We start from the raw sequence: 23,931 nt of genomic DNA, 5'->3' as shown, positions 1-23,931 counted from the left end.
ATCTAAGATTCTCATTTTACTATCTTACAGAGACAGTAAAACCAAATACAAAAAACCAACCTTCTATCATTATTACATAACCAATCATTGAGCACTACAGGCCAGTTACTATACAAAGGCTTTATATGAATTATTTCACTAAGTCTCCACTGGGCAGTCTTATTGAGGAAAATGTTATTTTCATCCTCAATTTACAAAAGAAACATGTTCTTAAAGAGACTTAACTTGTTCAAAGCCATATACAAAGCTATGGAATAGCAAAACTATGAATCAACATATGAAGACTGATACAATATACCAATTGCCAGCTTGTAGAATACTGATTTAATAAACCACATGCATGGCCCCAACCCAAATTTACACAATCAGAATGCAAGGAGAAAGGAGTCTTAGGTGAACATTTGATATCTATGGGAAAGCCTCAGCTCTCATATATATGGATGTTACATCTCAAATTTCATATACCTAGAGTCCTTTCTATATGTAGAATTTGGTCTTTTATGGGTCTCCCTAGAAGTATGATTTTGATTGATATCACTGGAGAAACTAAGATGGAAGAGCGTGTTCTACAGTCAGGCTGTAAGGCTGTGCCAGTACTCTATTCTTCCCTGCCAATCTCAACTCAGATCTAGGAGGTTTGGAGTTTCTTCATTACGAGGAAATCTTTTCAAGATCATTCAGTTAAATCTAAACTCTCTCTTTCCTCCCCACTGGTATCCTTCCTCAAGATGATAATGGGCACCTATGTAAGCACAAACTGTAAAGACTATTATTAAAAGAATGATATAGTCATAATTTACAATTAATAAAATAATGGGTAATTATTTTAATAAAACCTATTATATTCATCACATCATACTTCATTTTTTTTTATTGGTTCAAATACCTGTTCTTATAACTAACTTATCTAATAAGAGGAAATGAATTACTCTGCTAATCAAAAGGACTCCTAGATTTGAAGGCTTATCAGATTTTTCAAATTCAAACTTTTTAAGCTTTTTAAGTAAGATTTTCTGAATGACTAGCGGAAACATCCCATATAGAAGATATTTTTATGATCATTCTAAGACAAAGTGGACCAGGTTTTTTTAATGGCAAACTGATGATGCTCTAGGTGCTGGGTATTTCCTATACCCATGACTAGATTTAAGGAAGAATAGTACTAAACAGAGAGAAGACATAAATGCATATGAAATCCAAATTTTATCTAAAGGTAAAAGGGCCTAATGTGATCATGACTATAAACACAAAATACTAGCCCACTAAATTTTACCAATGGATCTGTCTCTACATGAAAATTCACATTCATTAAAAATGATTTCATTATAAACTGCTCCTCTCACTGGGAAAATGACCATATACACGTGTACAGATAGATCTACAATTTCTTTGCAGGATTTCTTCTAAGATGTTTTACCATTTTGAAAGGTTAACAATACATCAACAACTTAAGACTTCAAAGTAGTCCAACAATCATGTCTAAGTGCCAATTTAGAAATGTAATGTGAGTAGACAGAAAAACACACACATATACACACACAGGAAGGAACTGGAAGGAGGTCTACCTCCACCAAAAACCTGCCTCCTCCAGAAATCAGTACATTATCAACTCTCTTCCCTGTCTCAAGCTTATTTTTTTCTGTCAAGACCTTTTTATATTTGGTATCCAAAGGAAACTGTGTGAACATTTTGAACATACATAAAAGAACTGTTCTCAGGAATGGATATTAAAACTATTTAACAGCAGGAGGGGGCACCAACCTAGGCATCAACCTCGTTTTAGAAAAAAAGGAACATAGCTATACCATTAAATATCCGACTGTCCCTGATTTTAGCATATCCTTGACCATAAAAGTGGTTATAATTCCATTTAATCTTTAAGGACAACAGAAATATTACAGACACAAATATTTTTTCTTACAATGGGATTTAAAATTCACATTGTGAGAATCAAACTCTGAGCTTCCACAAAACCTTAAATAGCAAAGGATGTATAACTGATGGAACTGGTACAAAACACACTTGCCTTCACACTCAAATAAATCCATCTCTAATTACTATGTCAGCTCTGATCTGTAATATATGAGAATCACTCAATTCCTATATGATACATGTGATTGTAGTAGAAGCCAGCTGTCACTTACCAGATTTACTGGAGACTGTGGAGGAGAGAGTTTAAGGGGCATATATGATCTGGCAGCAAAAGGGTGAGGGTACTACATAGCTACATGGAAGATGAAATGGAAGAACTGGTAGCAAGCAGATTCAAAATGATGAATGCTTTGAAAAGGATTTAAGAACACAAGGTTAAATAAGTTAAATAAGTACTATATTTCCTGGGCTTGGCTGAAACATCCTAGAAAATAACAAAAATGGTGAGGACAACTTTGTAAACTTTGTAAACACACCTTGAGATAGATTCAATCATGAGGCAGTCTCTTCCCTTTTGAATTAGACCTCAATAATATTTATGTTGATTTTTACTCAGAGGTCATTTTGACGAAGGGTCTTGAACCTAGATTTTAGTTTCTTGTGTAAAGAAGCAGAGCACAAATAATACAAGCAAGGGGCACCTGAGTGGCTCAGTCGGTTAAGCACCTGCATTTGACTCAGGTCCAGATCCCTGCTCAGCAGGGAATCTGTTTCTCCCTCTCCCTCTGCCCCTCCACCTGCTTATGCTCTCTGCTTCTCAAATAAATAGAACCTTTAAATAATAATAATACAAGTAGTACAAAATCTTAAAATGGTTCCTCAAAATAAAGAGCAGACTAATGATTTCTAAAGAGCTTAGAAAAATAAGGCTATGATTCAATATTGTCTGATACAGTAATTGTCCAGAAGAAGAAATATATGGGAATTTCAAAGCCACAAACAAGGACAGATACCCATGCAATTAGTTATAAATAAACCCAGCTGTGGTTTGCTTACAGCACACCCTGGTGCTGTGAATTAGCAATGCTATAGCAGGTCCCTCCCCTGCTGACAGAACACACACAATGAAAAACCCAAGATTTCAAATTTAGTGCTAAGAAGTTAATACTTAGTAGCAGCTTTTTCCTGGTAAAGATCATTCCTCAAATTTGTTACAGACTTAAAAATTTGCATAAACTGTGTTTGGGAATATCACTTTCTTAATGATGAATTAATTTCTAACCAGAAACTTCATGGAAGCTACTTCTGATTAGCTTCTTCATATCTATAATATTGATTGACCTCTACTGATAACCCTGATTTAAGTCAATGACCTCTCAGAAAATAGTATTTCTATATTCAGTCCACTTGCTGGCTGTAGGTTCCTTAATCAATCAAACAATACCTATTCTTAAAACAAACCATAAGGTATCTATAACCCAATTGGAAGTAACCTTACTTGGTGTCTATTAAAAATTCCGTACACTTACTGACCAAGACAGTAAACAAAATAGCACAGAAAGCAGTACTTGGAATGCTGGTTTAAAGGTTGTATGGAGGGGAACGATCAGACTTAGCCAGCTATCCTAAGCCAGAAAGAGACCTCCATGTTTATGTAGGATCACTGCAATTTGTAGACAAAAGGCATTTTTCCATTTGTCCACATAGTTGGTTCCTGCAGGTTCCATTTTTGGTGTGATTTATTATTAAGAAGCCTTCAGTTATCCTGTCTTTCCTGTAGCAACTTCCCAACTGCATTAGTTTCTCATTTAAATACCCTTCAATGCATTCAAATAAACTACAGAAAAAAATAGGATTCCGAAAGAAATAGAAAAAGAACCATAAAAAAAAAATGCAGCATATAAAAACCAAAGTGATCTTTACTCTAGGAATAAAGGTTGCCAAGAACATGTACAAGGGAAGGAGGACTGAGATACACACACCAAACAAATCACATATGTCCACCAACTTCCCTTTATTCCTAATGCTTTCTAAACTCTCCTCCTTTCTCATTTCCCAGCCCCAATCAGGTTAATTTTCCTTGACACAAAACAACTCAAATATGATTTCTAGACACCCATAACTTCCCTCACATATCAATACCTCCAGACCCTGGATACACCCCTGAATAAAGCTTAAGAACAATGTGCTTGCAATCACATATCTGACAGAAAACAATTACTCCATACTGCCGATCAATACTACGGAGGGCCTCTGATCATGGAACTGTGCATTTCTAAGGGCACTATTTGCACATTTCCTCCAGAATACTCTGGCAAAACTATTTCAAAAGTTCTGTACTACTTTAAGGATACCGTGTAATACAGAAGAAATGGTAATGAATTTAAGACACGGGGACCTGGACTGTATTTTGGTTCTGTCACGGTACTGGCTTCACCTTCGTGGAAACTCAATTCCTTCAATTATAAAGCGGAAATTTCAGGTACTTCACGGAATTTTTATGAAAACTCAAACGAAACAGTAAAGTATCTAACCAAAACAGGAAGTGGCATATTATAGGCACCAAACAAGTAAGTGGCAATTATTATTTTTTAAGATTGTATTCATTTATTTGACAGAGAGAAAGAGAGATCACAAGCCGGCAGAGAGGCAGGGGGAAGCAGGCTCCCTGCTGAGCAGAGAGCCTGACTTGGGGCTTGATCCCAGGACCCTGAGATCATGACCGGAGCCAAAGGCAGAGGCTTAACCCACTGAACCACCCAGCCGCCCTGGCAATTATTCTTAATAAAATACTATAACCTAATTTTATTTTTAAAGATTTATTTTAGAAAGAGATAGCAGCAAGGAGGGGCAGAGGATAAGGGAGAAAGAAACATAAGCAGACTCCACACTTATCACAGAGCCTGATGCTAGGCTCAATCTCATGACCCTGAGATCATGATCTGAGCCAAAACCAAGAGTTGGACATTTAACCAGCGGAACCAGCCAAGCACCACAACCTAAATTTCTTTGTAATTAAAAGGCAGTTGGTGGGCACCTGGGTGGCACAGTTGGTTAAGCGTTTGCCTTCAGCTCAAGTCCTGGGGCTGAGTTGGGAGTCCTTCTCTCTTTCCCTCTGCTCCCCCTACCCTGCAGCTTGTGCACTCTCTCTCTAATAAATCAAATCTTTAAAAAAAAAAAAAAAGAGGGGGGGTCGCCTGTGTGGTTCAGTGGGTTAAAGCCTCTGCTTTCAGCTCAGGTCATGATCCCAGGGTCCTGGGTTCGAGCCCTGCATCGGGCTAACTACTCAGCAGGGAGCCTGCTTCCCCTCCTCTCTCTGCCTGCCTTTCTGCGTACTTGTGATCTCTGTCTGTCAAATAAATAAATAAAATCTTTTAAAAAAAAAAGAAAGAAAGAAAAGGTGTTGTCTGAAGTATGAATGTCCTAGTATATCACAGTCACCATATTCATGATCTTATAAAATTGATTAAAAACATAAAGCAGGCTCCCTAGGTTAAGGAGATTTAAATTTTATCTTAATTGTTTCCTAGAAAACTAAGTAGAACTAACTATAACAGCTTTTGGTGTTATTTTTTGCTCTCAAAGTAGAAGCAAGAAAGATAACTGGGGCAACGCAAAATGAAGTACAATTAGAGAATATGCTTGAGTGGCAGCTGGTAAAACGCATTCTATAGGTGCATCAGTAACTGTTAAAACCCAGAAACCAAGGACAGAGGAACAAAAATGTAGGGATTGAGCTGGAAAAGGGTGAGAGGATTTAAGTAAGTGGGAGAGGGAGGAGAGGCAATACAGAAATTTTTAAATTTCGTGACTTGGAAGAAGATACAGCCAAAAGGAAATAAGGATGTTAATATGTCGAAAGTAGAATAGTAAAATCAAAGGAATGGTGTTTCATAATACATTTCTTTTGGTTGTACAGAATAAATTCCTGAGCTCAATGACTGATTTAAACTGACTTCACAGTGGGGCATCTGGGTGGCTCAGTTAGTCAAGCATCAGACTCTTGATTTTGGCTCAGATCACAATCTCAGGGCTGTGAAACCAAGTCCCGTGTAGGAGCTAAGCATGGAGTCCGCTTGAGATTCTCTTCTTCTCTCTCTCCCTCTCTATTTGCCCCACACTTGACGCACGCTTTCTCTCAAACAGATAAGTAAAATCTTTAAACAAATCTCACTGCTTTTTGTGGCCATTTAGAGTCTTTGAAATTTAGTTAGATGAAGTATGTTAATTCAGCAAATACTTATAAAACAAATATAAGAAGGAAAAAAAGCTCAACAACTGATACTTTATAGTACTTTATTACTTATAAATCCATGAGCAGTGTGTTAAAAATGAAGATTCCGGAGCTTCTGGGCTGGTGAACACATTCAAGTGACAGGAAGATGGTTTGCCCAGGACAAGAAAGCTCTATACTCCGCCACTGCCGCCAGCAGCAGCAGCAGCACCTTTCTCTGTGCATCTTTTCTATTTGGCTTTCCCTGAATTGTATTCCTTTATAATAAATTAGTAAATGTTTGGTCAAATTTGGCTGATTAAACATCAAGATATGCTACCTTTTGGGAGACACATCTTTGACTCCAGCTTTAAGATCCTGATTTACTACAAGCACTACAAGAATGTTCTAGCTTTTATTTGTGCTATTGAGGAGATCAAAGGGAAATCACAGCCTATTATCCAATGTTGCCTTTGGAGCTGGTCTTTGTAACATCTTCCAAAGTGACCAAATTCCAGGGGGACTTAGAATTTTAATGTGGCTCTTGGAAGGGCTGAGACAATAATACCTAGGTTACTCCTCTGAAATGAAGAACAGGTCTGTGGTGGTCACTGCTGGAAACATTTTTTTTGCCCCATCCCCAATGGATACATTACTGGATCTCTACCAATTTCCACAGGTGGGATCAACACTGGATGTGCTGGGGATGGGATCTTTGTTTCTCCCATGTAATTTTAGGCTATTTAATAAAAAGAAAGAAGAGATTTGTGCATTCCATAAAGAAATAAAACCACCACCATAGAGGTTCCTGCATCTCACCTTCTTTGAAACATTAACTTAATAAGTCTGAGGTTTAGAAACTTGCATTTTTAATACAAATCCCAGGAAATTAATAATTCTGAGGTAGATAATCAGTAAGACCATGCTTTGAAAAAACACTAGTATAGACACTGGAAACTGTCTATAAGTGTTGAATTCAGAGAAAGGAGAAGTCTGCATTTTTCTGCTATTTTTCTGTTAGTGAGAGGGAAGTGGAAAGATTTAAATAAACAAAATTACTGAGTGCCTATTTTCCTGATCCCATGCGAGGCCAAGACAAGACCAAGATGAACAGGACAAGAGTTTTTATCCTAATGAGGCTTTTGAGTTCAATAAAAATGACTATGTATGTGAAGCTTATTTTAATACTTTTACATAATCTATGTAAGTTTACTTAGTTAAAAAAGATATTATATTCAGTACTGGAATTTGAAATACCAAGTGGCTCACGGGATTTCATAGACAATTTAACTTCACAAATGGAAATTCAAAATAAATACAATAAAAAGGGAAACTGAGAGCTATGTTGTTACCTATACTAGTGTTGTTTACATGTACTAGTAAGTAAATGTCCTATTCTCTTTTCTTTCATCCTCCCATTTCAGTATTTAAACTAGTCCATAACAAAGGAAACTACACAACATCAGCACAACTTCACAGAACGGAGTTTTGAATGCCTCACCTCTATTTTCAAGTGACATTACATACCTGCAAAGGATTCAAGTAAGACTGAGGTAAAGAGTAAGTTAACATAATGAAAATTCAGATGTTGACTTTCACTGCAAATGGAGTCACGAGTTCTTAAACATCACACATTTTTAAATATTTATTGTTTATGAGGTGATGGGAAGAAGTAGGAGCTGTTTTTAATGGAACAACTTTGTAAGACTTGGAGTTACAGAAAAATATAATGGACCTCCTTGTGAAGAAGGAATTTCTGGTCACCAGAAGCATTCGAAAAGTTTGAAGGATACCCCATCAGAAATGTGATATAATTCATTTCTACACTGGGCAAAATGTAAGGAATCTAATGGTAGTCATCTAACCAAATAACACTACTACTTCTGTGGCTACGAAACTCAGCACTGTACTTAAAGAACTTCCCGGCTATGACATTACAATATGTAACACATAGAAGTACAGAAATGGGCATCTGGACATAGCGAGCAGAAGCTCAAAGGCACAAGGGTAAACAAACAATCATGTGGTTTTTGAGGGTCTTCAAACAGTTCAGTGTTGCTGGAGTGTAAAATGTGCCTATGCAAGTGGTATGTGATAATGCTGAAGAAGTAGGTGTTAAATGTCACATAAAAAAGCTTAGATTTTATTCTGTAACCATTAGACATGAGGGAGCATTTTAAACATGGGACTATGAGGTGATGGCCGGGGGTGATGAAGGCCTGAACGAGTAGGGGTAAGTGGCAGAGTAGCAGGGGACAAAATGGAGAATGGATTCAAGATTAAAGGATAATGAGATCAGATTGTGCTTAGACACATTCCAAACTTGCTTTTACATTTCTAAGAGTCCATTCTTTAATGGTCAAAACCTTGTACTTAAATAGATTTGATTTTAAGTTTATAGAATACCAAAGAATACGGGTGCCTGGGTAACTCAGATCTCAGGGTCCTAGGATAGAGCCCCCGCCCAGGGCTCCCTGCTCAGCATGGAGTCTGCTTCTTCCTCTCCCTGTGTCCCTCCCTACTCCCCCACCGCTTGTGCTCTCTCTCTCTCAAATAAATAAAATCTTAAAAAAAGAATACTGAGGAATAGGAGCATATTTAATAAAATTTTAAAAAATTAATCCAATACTTTCCATGTTGTAGTAAATCACAGCAATAGTCTATACTGTCTGAATTTCAACAGAAATCCCCCTGGTCATTAGTAGAATACCAAATTGGTTTAAATGTGTCTTCACAACTGTCAGTCACATTCTAAAAGTCTGGCAAACTTTAGAGAAACTTTCCTTATTTGAGACTCAAATTAAAATGCTCAATGGGTTAAGATGTTACATTATAACTTCTAAATACCATAAATATTTTCCTCACACTTCCAAAAAATTCTTGTCCTGGCTAAATAGGTCTTGAGACTTTTGTTAGCAAACAAATTTCAAATAGATGATTTCATTGCTACTACCAATTCGGATACTGAATTTGTGTTTTGTAATTGAGATTACTTTTGTCACTTAACTAAATGATTATCTGTGGTAATGGCAAGGGAGGGGTGGATTACAGAAGAACATACATTATACACCATATTTTGCAAAAGATAATTATCCCAAAATGTAATAAGAAATCAAAAACCTATTACTATTAATAGAGCTCTGAAATATACTGACAATACACAAATTTAAATACCAGGAAGTAAGTCTAAGATAATTAAAAATGATTGTTAAAAACCCCTTCTACCTACAGAAGTAATACAAGTACTAAAAACTAGAAAGTACAGCTTGGAGATAGAGAAAGCTGGAAAGAGCAACGCCCCTAAGATAACAAGAAAAAAAAAAAAAAAAAGCTGAACAACTGCTAATTAAGGACATTTCTTGGACCTGTTAAAGAACTGTTTAGGGAAAAAAATCTAAAAACCAGAAGAAACTGGTACCTGCAGGAAGAGAATGCTACAGTATTTGCTTACCTGAACCAGAAACAGCTGGATAAACCAGCAGGAATTTTAAGTTCCTGTTTAACAAAATACCACAAGGTGCCTAGCATGATGTGTGAGGCCCCTGTGACTATAAACATTGGGGGTGGGAGACTAGCATGCTTTTCTAGACTTTTCTTCCATGATCCCCACCTGGGAAGAATGGAGAGAATCCTCAGAAAATGTCTCATGTGTTATTGGCTGGAGGAAAGGAACAGCAACCATTTCCTAAAACCATGCAGATACACACCTACTATGTCCCTATACAGAACAAAAGGATTAGTCTGTAGAGGAAAGGGGGGGAGGGACTTATAGTCTGAGGAGAAACTGCAGTTGAGGGAGAACAGGAAATAAAATGTTTTGCTCTTAGGAGAAGGGCAGGAACATATGCTAGATCCAGCATTTCATTTGGAAGATGGGCAGAAAGGTGAACTAACTCCACACCCTCAAGACCTAGGTTCACAGGACCAAACTTGGAATGAGGATTATTCAAAATTTAAAAGAACATCCCTCCTCTCATAACTACCCCCACCACATAAACAAGGAATATAGCAAAGATTGCTACAAGAGACAGATTTGTTCTGGGAAGCAGTGCAAAGAGCAGACCGAAAATCCAGCAGAGAACACACTGAGAAAACTTCTGGCAAAGCAGCCAAGACTCTAAACATAAAGTATTACTAGATATGGTCCAATGAGGGTAATCATAGCAAGAACAAACTTTGAAACAATTTAAATCATGACTATGTTAACACAACTCCCACAATGAAAGTGTGGCAGAACGAAAAGTGTACACAGCATACCCATAAGTATTCACAGCATACAAAACATTTCCTTCAGTATCTACTGTCCCATACAATATGTACGGCTTTTAACCAAAAATCACAAGGCATTCAGGGAAAAATAATCTGAGGAGACAATCATTAAACTAGACTCAGGCATGACACAGATGTTGGGACTATCTGTAAATCAAACCAGATCAATACTTACATTAAAAGTAAATAATTTAAACACCCAACCAAAAAGTAAAGATTTTAAGACTGAGTAACTGAAGAACATTTACATGCCATCTACACCTTACCTTCGGACATAAATAAACAAACTGAAAGGCACTAAGATGACATACCAAAGAAGCTGTAACTGAAAGAAAACTAGAATTGCTGTATTAGAATATGACAATAGACAAAAAGGAAAATTTCATAATGATGAGTTTATACACATCACAGAGCTGTAATAATTATATAAAGAACACAAAACAAAACTACATAAATCAAAATCTGATGGAATTGAAAAGAGAAATAGAAAACTGAACAATTTATACCTGGAGATTTAAAAATTCCCACTCTTTACAGCTGACAGAACAACTAGACAGAAAATTAGCAAGATTATACAAAAATTACAAAACCTTATCGATTAAGTTGACCTAATTAACATTTATAGAACAGTCTACCGAACAAAAGCAGAATACAGATTCTTCTCAAATGCATGTGGAACATATATGAAACCATGAAAGTAATTTTAAACCCCAAAAGTAGAAGCCATATATTCCTTAGACTACAACAAAATTAAACTAGAAACCAAACTTGGATATTAAACAACACATTCCAAGTAACTCAAAGGCCAAACAGAAAATATCAAGGGAAATTTTAAAATATTGTGATCTGGATGAAAATTAAAAATTAAAGGAGCAGTTTAAGTATTAAGTGCATGTTCCTTTTGGATTATTTTTTCAGAAGTGGTAGAAACAGGTGGTAAATAGGCAGGGGAAAGCATTAAAAAAAAAATGTTGTCATAGACCCTTCATCCATTAACATTTTATTTCAAATGCGAGGCTAATGACCACTAAAAACTTCCTCTGAAGAGCTGCTGTTGATTTTTTCTCTAGACGGCACAACAAAGCTAGAGTGAATAGCAATTACCTATTACTTTTTTTACTGACATGTTGATGCTCCAGAATATTTCAAAAACACTTTCAAATGGAGAAAGAATGGAAGAGGAATAAAGTTAAGTGGTAAGACATTATGTGCTTTGGCAATGGTGAGTACTATTACTTTTAATGAATGGATTTGTATGGTTCTTGAAAAAATTATATGAGGTTATGATCCCAGAGCCCCAGAATCAAGTTCTGCATCAGGCTCCCTGCTCACAAGGAAGTCTGCCTCTCCCTCTGACCTTCTTTCCTCTAGTGCTCTCTCTCTCTCATATAAATAAATAAAATACATATATTACTTATATGTATATGCATGCATGTTTGGAGAAAAAAAAAACATTTCTACTTCCCTAAAAATGTGAGTTTAAATGTCAGTTATTTCACAAAATATAATGACTGCTCAAGATAAAACTTCAACATAATATATATATATTTTGAACAATGATAAAGTGGGTAAAAAGAACTAGCAGGTCAGATTAATTCAACCTCTTATTTCCAGGACTTCAAATCTAAAGTATAATCAATTCACTCAATTAAACTTGCCATCCACAATATTTAAAAAGAAAACAAACATAAAACTTTCCCCTATAATTCCCCGTCAGGTGGAATAATCTATTCAAAACATACCTTTGACAAGAAAAATCTAGGAGTCCCAGGTCAGAACTGAAATATACTCACACAAATAAGAAAAATTCATCTTAATATTATCTGGGATACTACATCTGAATCACTTCAGAATATATGAAGAAAACACTAAATACTAAAAGACTATTATGCTGGTCCTTACCTTAGAGTCTAAACAATAAACATGATTTTCAAATTTTAAAAGGATAAAGATCTAAAGAAAAAAAAAATTTTTTTAAAGATTTTATTTATTTATATGAGAGAGAGAGAGCACTAGAAGGTCAGAGGGAGAGGCAGACTTCCTTGTGAGCAGGGAGCCTGATGCAGAACTTGATTCTGGGGCTCTGGGATCATAACCTCAGCCAAAGGCAGTTAGTTACTTAGCCAACTGAGCCACCCAGATGCCCCTAAAATTTTTATATATAGCCTTCACTATGAGATAAAAAATTATGTAAACAAAATTGATCCAGTAATTCCACTACTGTTTACCCAAAGAAAACAAAAACATTTATTCAGAAAGATGAGTACACTGCTGTGTTTTTACTGCAGCATTCTTTATAATAGTCAAGGTATGAAAGGAACCCAAGTATCCATCAATAGATGAATGGGTAAAGAAGATGTAGTAAATTATCAAAGAGTAAAATGAAATTATGTTTTTGTACCATTTTGAGAAGGATGGAAACTAAACCTTGCACACTAAAAAATCAACAAAAAGTTAACATAACTACATAACTACATAACTACTCATACAAAATGAATAGCTACTCTATTTTCTAAACAACTGACTAAGTTTCCCAATTAAGAATTTTCTCTTTTCAGGATTAATACATCAAAACACCCAGGTGATAATGCAGAACAACTGGTAAGATAATTATTTACACTACAGTAAATTTTTCATTTAAAAAAACAGAAATATAGAAGATTATAATTTTTAAGAAAATTTATAATCAAATAGTTCAACATCCTTTTTTGTTATTTTTTACCCATATAACATGAAAATTCTATTTCACATTCCTTTTTTATAGTTCCTATAAATACTTTCAGGACCTATCACCAGGCATACTGATTACCAACAAACTGTTAAAGTAAACACATTATGGATGCAGTCTTTTTATTTCAAATTAGGAATATTTTACCCTAAATAATTCTTCCTATAAAGCTCATGTTAAAAGTAAAACATGGGGGGACGCCTGGGTGGCTCAGTTGGTTGAGCAGCTGCCTTCGGCTCAGGTCATGATCCCGGCGTCCTGGGATCGAGTCCCACATCGGGCTCCTTGCTCAGCAGGGAGCCTGCTTCTCCCTCTGCTTCTGCCTGCCATTCTGTCTGCCTGTGCTTGCTCTCTCCCCCTCTCTCTCTCTGATAAATAAATAAAATTTTAAAAAAAAAAAAAAAAAAAAAAAAAAAAAAAAAAAAGTAAAACATGGGAAAAAAAGTAAAACATGTTTTTTATTTATTCAAAGTCTTATTAATAACACTTGGCATACACCATAAAACATACCTTCACTAAGCTGGCTGACATACATAAGCCCAATCGAAACTTCTTTTAATAAACAGATTTAATTCCTAGATGGGAAAAAGGTGGGTCTTTTTTTTTGTTTGTTTTCTGGTTTAATAATGTTGTTTTATTTATTTATTTGATCATTATATTAGCCATCACAGTACATCCTTCGTTTTTGATGTAGTGTTCCATGATTCACTGTTTGCATCTAATACCCATTGCTCCATGCAATATGTGTCCTCCTTAATACCCATCACTGGGCTAACCCATCCCCCTAACTCCCTTCCCCCTGAAATCCCCAGTTTGTTTCCTGGAGTCCATAGTCTCTTATGGTTCTCATGGTTCTTCTCTTACCCCTTGATTAGGAAAAAGGTGTTTTTGTAATTTATTGAGCTGTTTTTCTCTTTACCTTTGAGATTATATGCAGATTATTAGCAATTTAATGGAGTTATTTTTTCTTTTTTCATGTGTATTTTGTTAAAATAGAAAATGAGGATTTTTTTTTTAAGATTTTATTTATTTGACAGAGGCACAGGGAGAGAGGGAACACAAGCAGGGGGAGTAGGAGAGGGAGAAGCAGGCTTCCCGCTGAGCAGGGAGCCCAACGGAGGGGCTCAAACCCAGGACCCTGGGATCATGAACTGAGTGGCAGACAGATGCTTAAATGACTAAACCACCCAGGTGCCCCAAAATGATATTTTTAAAAAGAATTTTTAAACTGAAGTATAGTTAACATAGTGTTCTATTAGTTTCTAATAGTTCTAATGTATAATATAATGACTCAACAATTCTACACATCACTTAGTGCTCATCACATAGTCTTAATCCTCTTTATTTCACCTATCTCCCTACCCACTTCAACTGTGACAACTACCAGTTGGTTCTCTGTATGTAAGAGTCTGTTTTTCTGCCAAACTATGGAAAGAGCCTAGATATCATCAAACAGATGATATGAATGGATAAAGAAGATGTGGTATATATAAACAAGGGAATCATCAGATGTGGTATATATAAACAAGGGAATCATTTTTTTGATGCAGCCATCAAAAAACTCTGCAAAGATGTGGATGGGACTAGAGGGTATTAGGCTAAGCAAAATAAGTCAATCAGAGAAAACACAGAGGAAGGGAGGGAAAAATGAAACAAGATGAAACTAGAGAGGGAAACTAACCATGTGAGACTCTCAATCTCAATCTCAGGAAACAAACTGAGGGTTGCTGGAGGGGCTGATGGACACTGGGGAGGGTATGTGCTATGGTGAGCGCTGTTAATTGTGTAAGATTGATGCATCACAGACCTATACCGCTGAAACAAATAATACATTATATGTTAATTTTTAAAAAAGAGTCTGTTTTTCTGTTTCTCTTTTGTTCTTCGCTTGTTTTGTTCCTTTAATTCTACAAGTGGAATCATGGTACTTGTCTTTTTGACTTATTCCACCTAGCATTATACCGTAATCTATGTTGCTGCAAATGGCAAGATCTTGTTCTCTTTTATGGCTGAGTAGTATTTCAGTGTGTGTGTGTGTGTGTGTGTGTGTGTGTGTGTGTGTTTACCCATTCTTCTTTTGATGGATTCTTGGGTTCCTTCCATATCTTGGCTATTAGAAAGAATGCCACAGTATAAACACAGCAGTGTACTCATCTTTCTGAATTAGTGTTTTTGCTTTCTTTGGGTAAACATTAGTAGAATTAGTGGATCATATGATAATTCTATTTTTAATTTTTTGAGAAACTTCCATACTGTTTTCCACAGTGGCTGCACCAATTTACGTCCCAATTAATAGTATACAAAGGTTCCTTTTCCTCCACAAACAAGTTATTTGTCTTTTTGATTCTAGCCATTCTGACAGGTGAAAAGCGATATATCACTGTGGTTGTGATTTGCATTTCCGTGATGATGAGAATGTCTTCATGCGTCTATTGACCATCTCTATATCTTCTTTGGAAAAAGGACTATTCAGGTCCCTCGTCTTTTAAAATCAGATTATTTATTTTTGGGGTGTTGAGTTGTAGAAGTTCTTTATATATTCTGGCTATTAAAAGATAATATCATTTGCAAATACTTTCTCCCATTCAGTAGGTTGCCCGAATGGGAGGAAGGAAACTAATGGTTTTCTTCACTGTGCAGAAACTTTTTAGTCTGATGCAGTCCCAACAGTTTATCTTGGCTTATGTTTCCCTTGCCAAAGAAAAATGTTTCTATGGCTAATGTCAAAGAAATTATTCTCTGTTTTCTTCTAGGATTTTTATGGTGTCAGGTCTCACATGTAGGTGTTTAATCCATTTTGAATTTATTTTTGTGTATGGGATAAGAAAGTGGTCAGTTAGTTTCATTCTTTTGCATGCAGCTGTCCAGTTTTCCCAATGCCATTTGTTGAGGAGACCATCTTTTTTCCCATTGTATATTTTTCCCTCCTTTGCCATAGATTAATTGGCCATATAATTGTGGGTTTACTTCTTGGCCCTCTATTCTGTTTCATTGATCTACGTCTCTACTTTCATGCCAGTTCCACACTGTTTTGATTACTACATTTTAAAAAAAAAGATTTTATTTATTTATTTGACAGAGAGAGATCACAAGTAGGCAGCGAGGCAGGCAGAGACGGGATGGGGGCGGCGGCGAAGCAGGCTCCCGCTGAACAGAGGGCCGGATGCAAGGATGCAAGTCTCAATCCCAGGACCCTGGGATCATGACCTGAGCCAAAGGCAGAGGCTTTAACCCACTAAGCCACCCAGGTGCCCCCTGATTACTACATTTTTATATTTTATCTTGAAATCTGGAATTGTAATGCCTCCAGCTTTGTTCATCCTCCTCGAGACTGCTTTGGCTATTCAGAGTCTTTTGTGGTTCCATACAAATTTTAGCATTATTTGTTCCAGTTCTGTGAAATATTTTTCTTAACTATGTATTAACACGTTAATATAGAATCCTTCATACAGTTGGTCTATTCTTTATATGACAGATGTACTTTGTATAAATGTCAAATCATATCAATTAAAATGCTTATTAACAGCCAAAAATCTCATTTGAGTTTTACAACAGCCCTGTGAAACAGTAATCTTGTGTCACTTCCTTTCCTAAAAGATGAGAAGGTAAATAGAAGCAAAATCATTTGGTTAAGGTTTCTCATTCTCTTAAAATAAATAGGTAACATAACTCTGGACTAGAAAAAGAAGAGGAAAAAAATAAAGGGATTGAAATAATGAACTTCTGTTCACTTAGTTCTGTGATGTTTTTTTTTTTTTTAAAATCTGCCAGACTGGGGTGCCTTGGTGGCTCAGTCAGCTAAGTATCTGCCTTCAGCTCAGGTCATAATCCCAGGGTCCTGGGACCGAGTCCTGCATCAGGCTCCTTGCTCAGCTGGGAGTCTGCTTCTCCCTCTGCCCCCCCCCCACTCTTACTCCCACTCCCTCTTTCTCTCTTCTCTCCCCTTCCCGCTCACAAAAATAAATAAATAAATAAATCTTTAAATTTGTCAAGCTATGTAAGAATCAATATAAAATTCAAAGTGAGAGCAGAAAATAGAAACTTACAATTTTTAGTAATTAGTACTGCTAGTATAATTTATCGTCCTATCAAGTCAACTTGCCAGACATTTTGTAGCACTAATTTTTAATCATTAATATTTTGATCCTCTTTAGGAAACAAATAAAAAGCAATTAACGCTTTAATAAGTACATGGACATGACAAACTTCTTCATGTGCTTTTAGTGGGTCAAAGAACATCCTAAAAAACCTTGTGGGGTAGGTTCTAGGAATTCCAAGTTAAGAACTTTGTTGCAGAAAAATCAAAGAGCCCCAAAGGACGACTAAGAGTAAACAACTATGGTAACTGCTAATCTAACCAAGACACATATTTGATTTAACAAGGAGCTTTTAAGAAAAAAAAAAAAAAAAAGGATTCAGTACTGGAAAACTAGATAATCACACCAACTAAGTACTAATCTGAAGTTAGAATTACCATCCATCCTATTTCTGTTAGTATTTCAATGTTAACAGAGATAACTAATGCAAATATTCAAGACTACAGTTATATAGTTAGAAAAATGAGAATGCTACCATACAGATGGTTTCATTTTACATACAGGTTAGGCTGCAACAATCAAAAGTTCAGAGCAATGTCAGAAAGGGAAAAAAGCGTTGGCCTATTATTTTTCCCATCTCATAGTATGTTCATCAGAGGAACATGAGAGCAGCTGTTATTAAGATGCAATATAAATTCAAATACAATAACTTCCTATTAACCTGTGACAGTAAGAGTCTATCTGAACACTTGCTGACAATGTGAAGTTGCCAAAATTAATGCAAAACATAATGTAGTAATTATAGTATCAGAAACATTATATTAAGAGTGAATTAGTAAAGACTATGGGAACAAAGAGGTGCCTGGGTGGCTCAGGTGGTGGGGTGTCCAATCCTTGGTTTTAGCTTGGGTCGTGATGTCATGGGATCAAGCCCTGGGTGGGGGCTTGATCTGCACTCAGTGGAGTCTGCTTGACATTCTCTGCCTCTGGCCCTCCCCATGCTTGTGTGCATGCTCTCTCTCTCTCTCTCTCTCTCTCAAAATCAATAAATAAATCTTAAAAACAGAAAAAAAAAAAGAATATGGGAAGAAAGTTCAAATTTTAGGGAGATTTTTAAAAAGTGAATTATTTTTCTTGCCACTGTTATATGTAAAATATTCATAATTTAGACGGATAGTCCTTGAGGGGCACCTGGGTGGCTCAATCCATTAAGCATCCAACTTTTGATCATTCTCAGGGTTGTGAGACAGCCCCGTGTCGGGCTCCATGCTGGGTGTGGAGTCTCCTCAGAGATTTCTCGCTCTCTTCTCCCTCTGTCCCTTCCCCCTCTCTCTCCCTCTTTTCTCTCTCTTTCAAATAAATAAATAAATAAATAAATAAATAAAATCTTTTAAAAAAGTGTAGTCCTTGAAACGTGTTACAATTTGTTCAATAAGGATTTCTACAATTGGCTTAAGAAAATTCCATTTTTCTTAGAAAATTGCCGTTACAAAACTTGTTTCACCACGTTTTCAACATCAAGAAAGTTTCTCTTCTCAGATAAAGTTATGTCTAACTGTCAAAAGGGTTCTTTCCTTACAGCTAATGCACATCCTAGAATTAGAGGCAGTTATTCCATTTTAAGGGAGTTCAGAAGCTGAATCAAGAGAGAAAAATAATGCAAACCAGGCAGTTTCTCAAACAATGTTTTCATGAATTTGTATATATGGGATAAAACAAGGTTTAGCTTATTAGAGGACCTACATATAAACAATATGGTCTTACTATAAGCATATAAATGGTTTTACATATATGGTCAACTGGACAATAGAAATCGGATTTACAGCTCCTTCAAATTAAAGAGGGAAATGAAACTCAGATGTTAGATGACTTACCTACATCAACAAAGCTAATTAACTGCTATAAGCCTAGAGTCTTCATCCTTCTAATACAACAATGGATACTGCAAATTTAACTTCAAATATATTTCCCAAATTCTTGGAAAAAAGTAAAACCCTATCCCCACTTCCTTTGTCTTGCCTATAGCATTTTTTTGGTTGTTGTTGTTAATTAAACTAAAACCACAAATCAAAAGTTGAAGTCAATCACTTTTCTTAAATTCCTTTACATAGTTGCACAGATAAGGTTCAAAGCTCTTAACACAGTCCAGAATTAATCCTTTACCACTTTCCATTTCATCTCCCACTAGTCCTGTTACATCCTAGCAGGCTCCAAACATTCTTCTTTCATATTCTTAAGCTTTTGCATATGCTGTTCCTTTTACCTAGAAATATATCTGGAATAGATCTGTAGAACTTCCACAAAATACTGAACAAGATAGGAGGACAGGATAGACACTCAAATGTTAATTTTTCCAACTTTTACACATTAATTTATTACTAGTAGTAGCTACCATTTACTTAAGACTTATCATGCATAAGTGTTTCATATGCATAATGTCATTTGCTTCCTACCAACACTTTGAGGTATTAAGTATTCGTATTAATCCACTTCAAAAATGGGGACATGGACTCAGAAAGGATAAGGAATTTTCCAAAGATGTCCCAGCAAAAGAATCAATGTCTATGCCTAGAAATCAGATTTTAAAGAGTGTGCTACATGAAAATATACACACCTCATCTCCCTCTTCTCACCTCACTGCCTCTTACCTTCACCTCCCATCCCTGACAATCAGTGCAGGAATGGTAAGGAGAAACTATGGTTTCTAAAACTGGTCTGTTTTTGGAAATCAAAACAATAATAGATATCAAAAGCTAAAAAATGTGAATCCTTTGATCCAGTTTTTCCCCAGCTTACAAGATTCTGTATTATAAATATAATATTACAAGACAAAAGGGGTAAAACAATAGGCCCCAAAACATGGAGAACTTAGAACTAAAAAAAAACAGAGGCAGCCTAAATGTTTATATAATAATAGACAAACTAATTCATAATAAATATAAATGCATAATGTAAGGAGAGGAAATGCTGAGTTGTAGTCAGCATAAAAACCTAAATACAAAGTATACCAAAAATGTAAAACTAATTAAGAAATGCAGGCCAAAGACTGGAAAGACAGACATCAGAACATTAACTGCGGTTTTGTTTAGGTGCTACTATTACAGGGCAAATCTTCCCTATTCTCTGTTTTCTAAAAGCTCTTTATTGGTGGAGAAAAATAGAACATTCTAAAGCAGAGATGATGAAAAGATTAAAAAAAAAATCACTGGTCTCTTGAATAAGATATAACTGGATTCACAGGATCCAAATGCTGAAGATAAGTTTCTGCTTGGTCAGGCATTGCTTTATGTATGACAACAGGCTGAGAAGGAAGCTTGTGGTTATTCTGACTTGTTTTGAGTCTTTTGATATATAACCTGTATGTTTTAGCAAGCATAAGAGAAAAGTGCATAATAATTCAAATGCAAATGTTCATGCAAAGAACCAAAACCTCATGATTAATTTAAAAAGTAACTGCCACTTATCTATCACAAAGAAAGAAAGATGGCATCTAAACTGGGTGAGAGAATCTCTTCTAAGGGTTTATTCAAACCAATTCAGAGCCAAGAGTTTCATTCTTAATAACTCAGGTTGATGCAAATCTTTATACCAAAAGACGTAAAACATACACAAGCTTAAAAGTAACTTATGTTTTTGATAAATCTCAGTCAATAGAAAAAATTTACCTTTGAAAAATTTACTAATTATTAGTAACAAAACTAATTATTAGTAACAAAAATAATTAGTTACTAATTATTAGTAACAAAACCCTTTCACACTATTGGTTATATCAAGTGGAGGGGTTTAAAGTTAGTATGAAATTTAAACAAAACAAACAAAAAAAAACCCAAAAGCCAAAACCCCCCAAAAACCCAGGTTACTACCCTTAGAAGTTCTTTTTTTTCTCCATATCCCTAAAATGATGACTTGGAAAGCAGAGAATAAAAAGGAAAAGGGAAAATAAGTAAAAGCAATGTCCCTAATGTGTAGAAAACAACCTCAACTCTGGTCAAAATTAAGTGGTTTTCTTCATTCTACTTCTTCATTATAGAAAGAATGAAACCTATTTATTTTTAAACATGGTGAGAGGACTGTGATGGACAGTGTAAAACCTACAGGATAACCAGGCTTTCTCTTACCAATAAAGATTAGCAAGATCCCTATAAGGGATCTTAGAATTTGATTTGCCATCAATAATTCACCCTTTCCATTAGTACAGGAAAACACAATTGTCAGATCTTAAAAATCCAGAGAAATGTAAAAAGCTTAGAATTAAAGTCTTAAACCTTTACAAAACAGAAAATTTTAAGGAAATGGAAATACTCCTCATAAACACAGACTCCTATTGAATTTTGACGCAGTAAGGCTAAACTTGTTAACTGGGAGAGGCATAAACCCTCCTTTTAAATATAAATATCCACAGTAAGTGTCTACAACAATTATCCATTCTTATTAGTTGACATAAGAACCACTATAGTCTTCCATTAGTACAAATAGCAAGGATTATCAGATGAATTATAGATCTGGTTGGTTAGTGAAAAACAGAGCACATAAGTATGATTTGTGAAACCTAAATTATTTTTGGCTGCTAAAAATAAGAATTATATATATTGAGCTACATATTTCAAAAGTATTTAGATAGTCTGGAATGAAATAAAAAAATCTCATTTCTTATTTATCAGGTGAGAACACTACATGAGGATCCGTAAGAATTATACAATAATTCTTAGCAATATTTTTAAAATAAAAAGATAAACTCTTGGGTCTCCTAAAATAAAGTCATGTTTGGAATGTTGTGAGAAATAAAAAAACAAAAAACAAAAAACAAACCAAAAAAACCCACTAAAAGCAAAGGCAATTACTACTGCTTTTGCTTTTATAACCTCTAGAAAGCAACACAAAGATATACTTGGTGTGTCACAAAACCATCAGACATAACTGGATACTTAGGATTTAAAACAGTAAATTAACAAAGAGGAACTAAATCTTCAAGTCAGATTTACTTTCTGTGTAATCTACCCCTAAAATTCCTACTTCCCTCAAAGTCAAAGAACCTGAAGACAAACATAAGCAATATCAACTATTTAATTCTCAACAATGTGTAAACACTTTGGTCATTTAAACCAAAGGATTTGGATTTATTTTCTGCCTTTATCTTTACCTTTTGATTGGCTATCACAGTTCAAATAAAGAATCTATATTTTCATTCAAATTAATCTTCTTACTAGAGTAAAAAAAAAAAAAGACTAACAAAAACAAGCTCCAAATTAAATAGCTTCTTTACAGCAATAATAATAGATGGACTTTTCTTTAATCTACATAATCAAATTATTTCTATGTTCAGCACTAACAACTTATCTACCATCCTAGAAATAACAACGCCAATTTTTGTAAAACTTGGAAAAACGCTGCATAAAATGGGATTTAAGAAATGATAGAGTAAGAGATCTGAAAGGCTATAAGGATCACATCAACAGAGAAACATCATGAGAACAATAGGGATTAACATGAGACTAGTGAAGTAAAATATAAACATATTTCTTTCCCCCAGATAGGATGCAAGTTTGAATCAGCAGGATATACTTTTTCCTTAAAACAGTTGCTGTCCTTGGTTAACTATGATTTAAGTATAATTGCTAACTATATTTTTATTCAATTAGAAAATAATTTTTCATACATATACTTAATATAAAACCAACTCAAGTGGTATTCATTAAAAACTTTTAAATCAAGGAAATGATATTCAATATTCACTCTCTAGCCTTCTACTACTTCTAATAGAAATTTGGTAGGAACCGTCAAAAGATAAACATTTAGAAACCAAAGTTAAATCCTTTCCCATCTCAAAATATTTTGGACAATTTTACGTGTGGTGGGGTAATAATGAAATTATTCACTCTCTCAAATTAATATATTTCTTTTTTCTCTTATGCAAGGTAAAGTAAAAATTTTTTAAAAACCAAGCAGCTTAAAGATTTCTGTCAATTCTATGCTTGAAAATTGGCATACTTCAGAAGGACAAACACTATTTCAAAAAAAAAGTTTAATGAGAAAAATTATGAGAACCATTCTAATATAGGTCAAATTCCATTACAGCACATATAAAAATGACAATAATGATATATTTAAAATGTTGAGTGGCAGACTCACGAAATCTTATTTTGTTGATTTCATTACAATAGTTATCATAATATATCTAAAGCAACAAATGTTTTCACAGAGGCTGTCCATACAGTAGTGGACATTAAGGTCAAGGAATATTTACACTTAATATAATTAACTTAGAAAAGAAATAAATTACAGCTTTGCTTCAGTTTTCCACCACCTTCTTGTCTCCTCTCTTTTCTATTTCCCCACCCCACTCTAGCCTGGATGCTAAGGGAAGAGTGGGGCACTTAGGAGATGGGAGCCACAGTCTTCCTGGAAGTCAGGGTCCATGCTCAGAATCTTCGTTTCCTTCCACGCCCAAGACAAGAGTTCATTCAGATTGGCCCTCTTCCAGTCAGGAAAATTTTCTAAAGTGTTATAAACCATCCAGCTAGAGGAAAGAAGAAAGGAAAGGAAAGATAAAAGGAAAAAGAGAAACAGAAATGAAGAAAGGAGAGAAGAAAGAAAAAGAAGCTCCTATGTTGTCTTCTCCATGTTCACTGAAGAATTCAGGATCAGAAACAGCTTAGTAGTGTGGGAAGTTAATATAAATTAAGGGTAATTTTTTTTTTTAATTAAAGAAAGGAAAAAGACTACATCTTATTGTTTTTATTTATGTCTCTTCCCAAGGGGGAAAATCAAACAGATATTAGATATTCATAATTACAATCATTACCTCATTAGCA

At 35.2% G+C, this 23,931-nt stretch overlaps 1 protein-coding gene and 1 non-coding gene across 2 annotated transcripts in view; both read right to left on the bottom strand.

The window, feature by feature from the left end:
- The window catches only part of COP1 (COP1 E3 ubiquitin ligase), a 250,901-nt gene that overhangs the window by 20,975 nt on the left and 205,995 nt on the right, over positions 1-23,931 (bottom strand). The window lies entirely within an intron of this gene.
- LOC131815416 (small Cajal body-specific RNA 3) lies at positions 3,460-3,600 on the bottom strand. The gene has a single exon (XR_009347728.1). It is a non-coding gene; the product is annotated as a small Cajal body-specific RNA 3 (non-coding RNA).

Source organism: Mustela lutreola, chromosome 14, assembly GCF_030435805.1.
Source record: "Mustela lutreola isolate mMusLut2 chromosome 14, mMusLut2.pri, whole genome shotgun sequence".
Taxonomy (NCBI): Eukaryota; Metazoa; Chordata; class Mammalia; order Carnivora; family Mustelidae; genus Mustela; species Mustela lutreola.
Note: the sequence above shows the minus strand (reverse complement) of the source record. Positions and strands in the feature narration are given on the sequence as shown.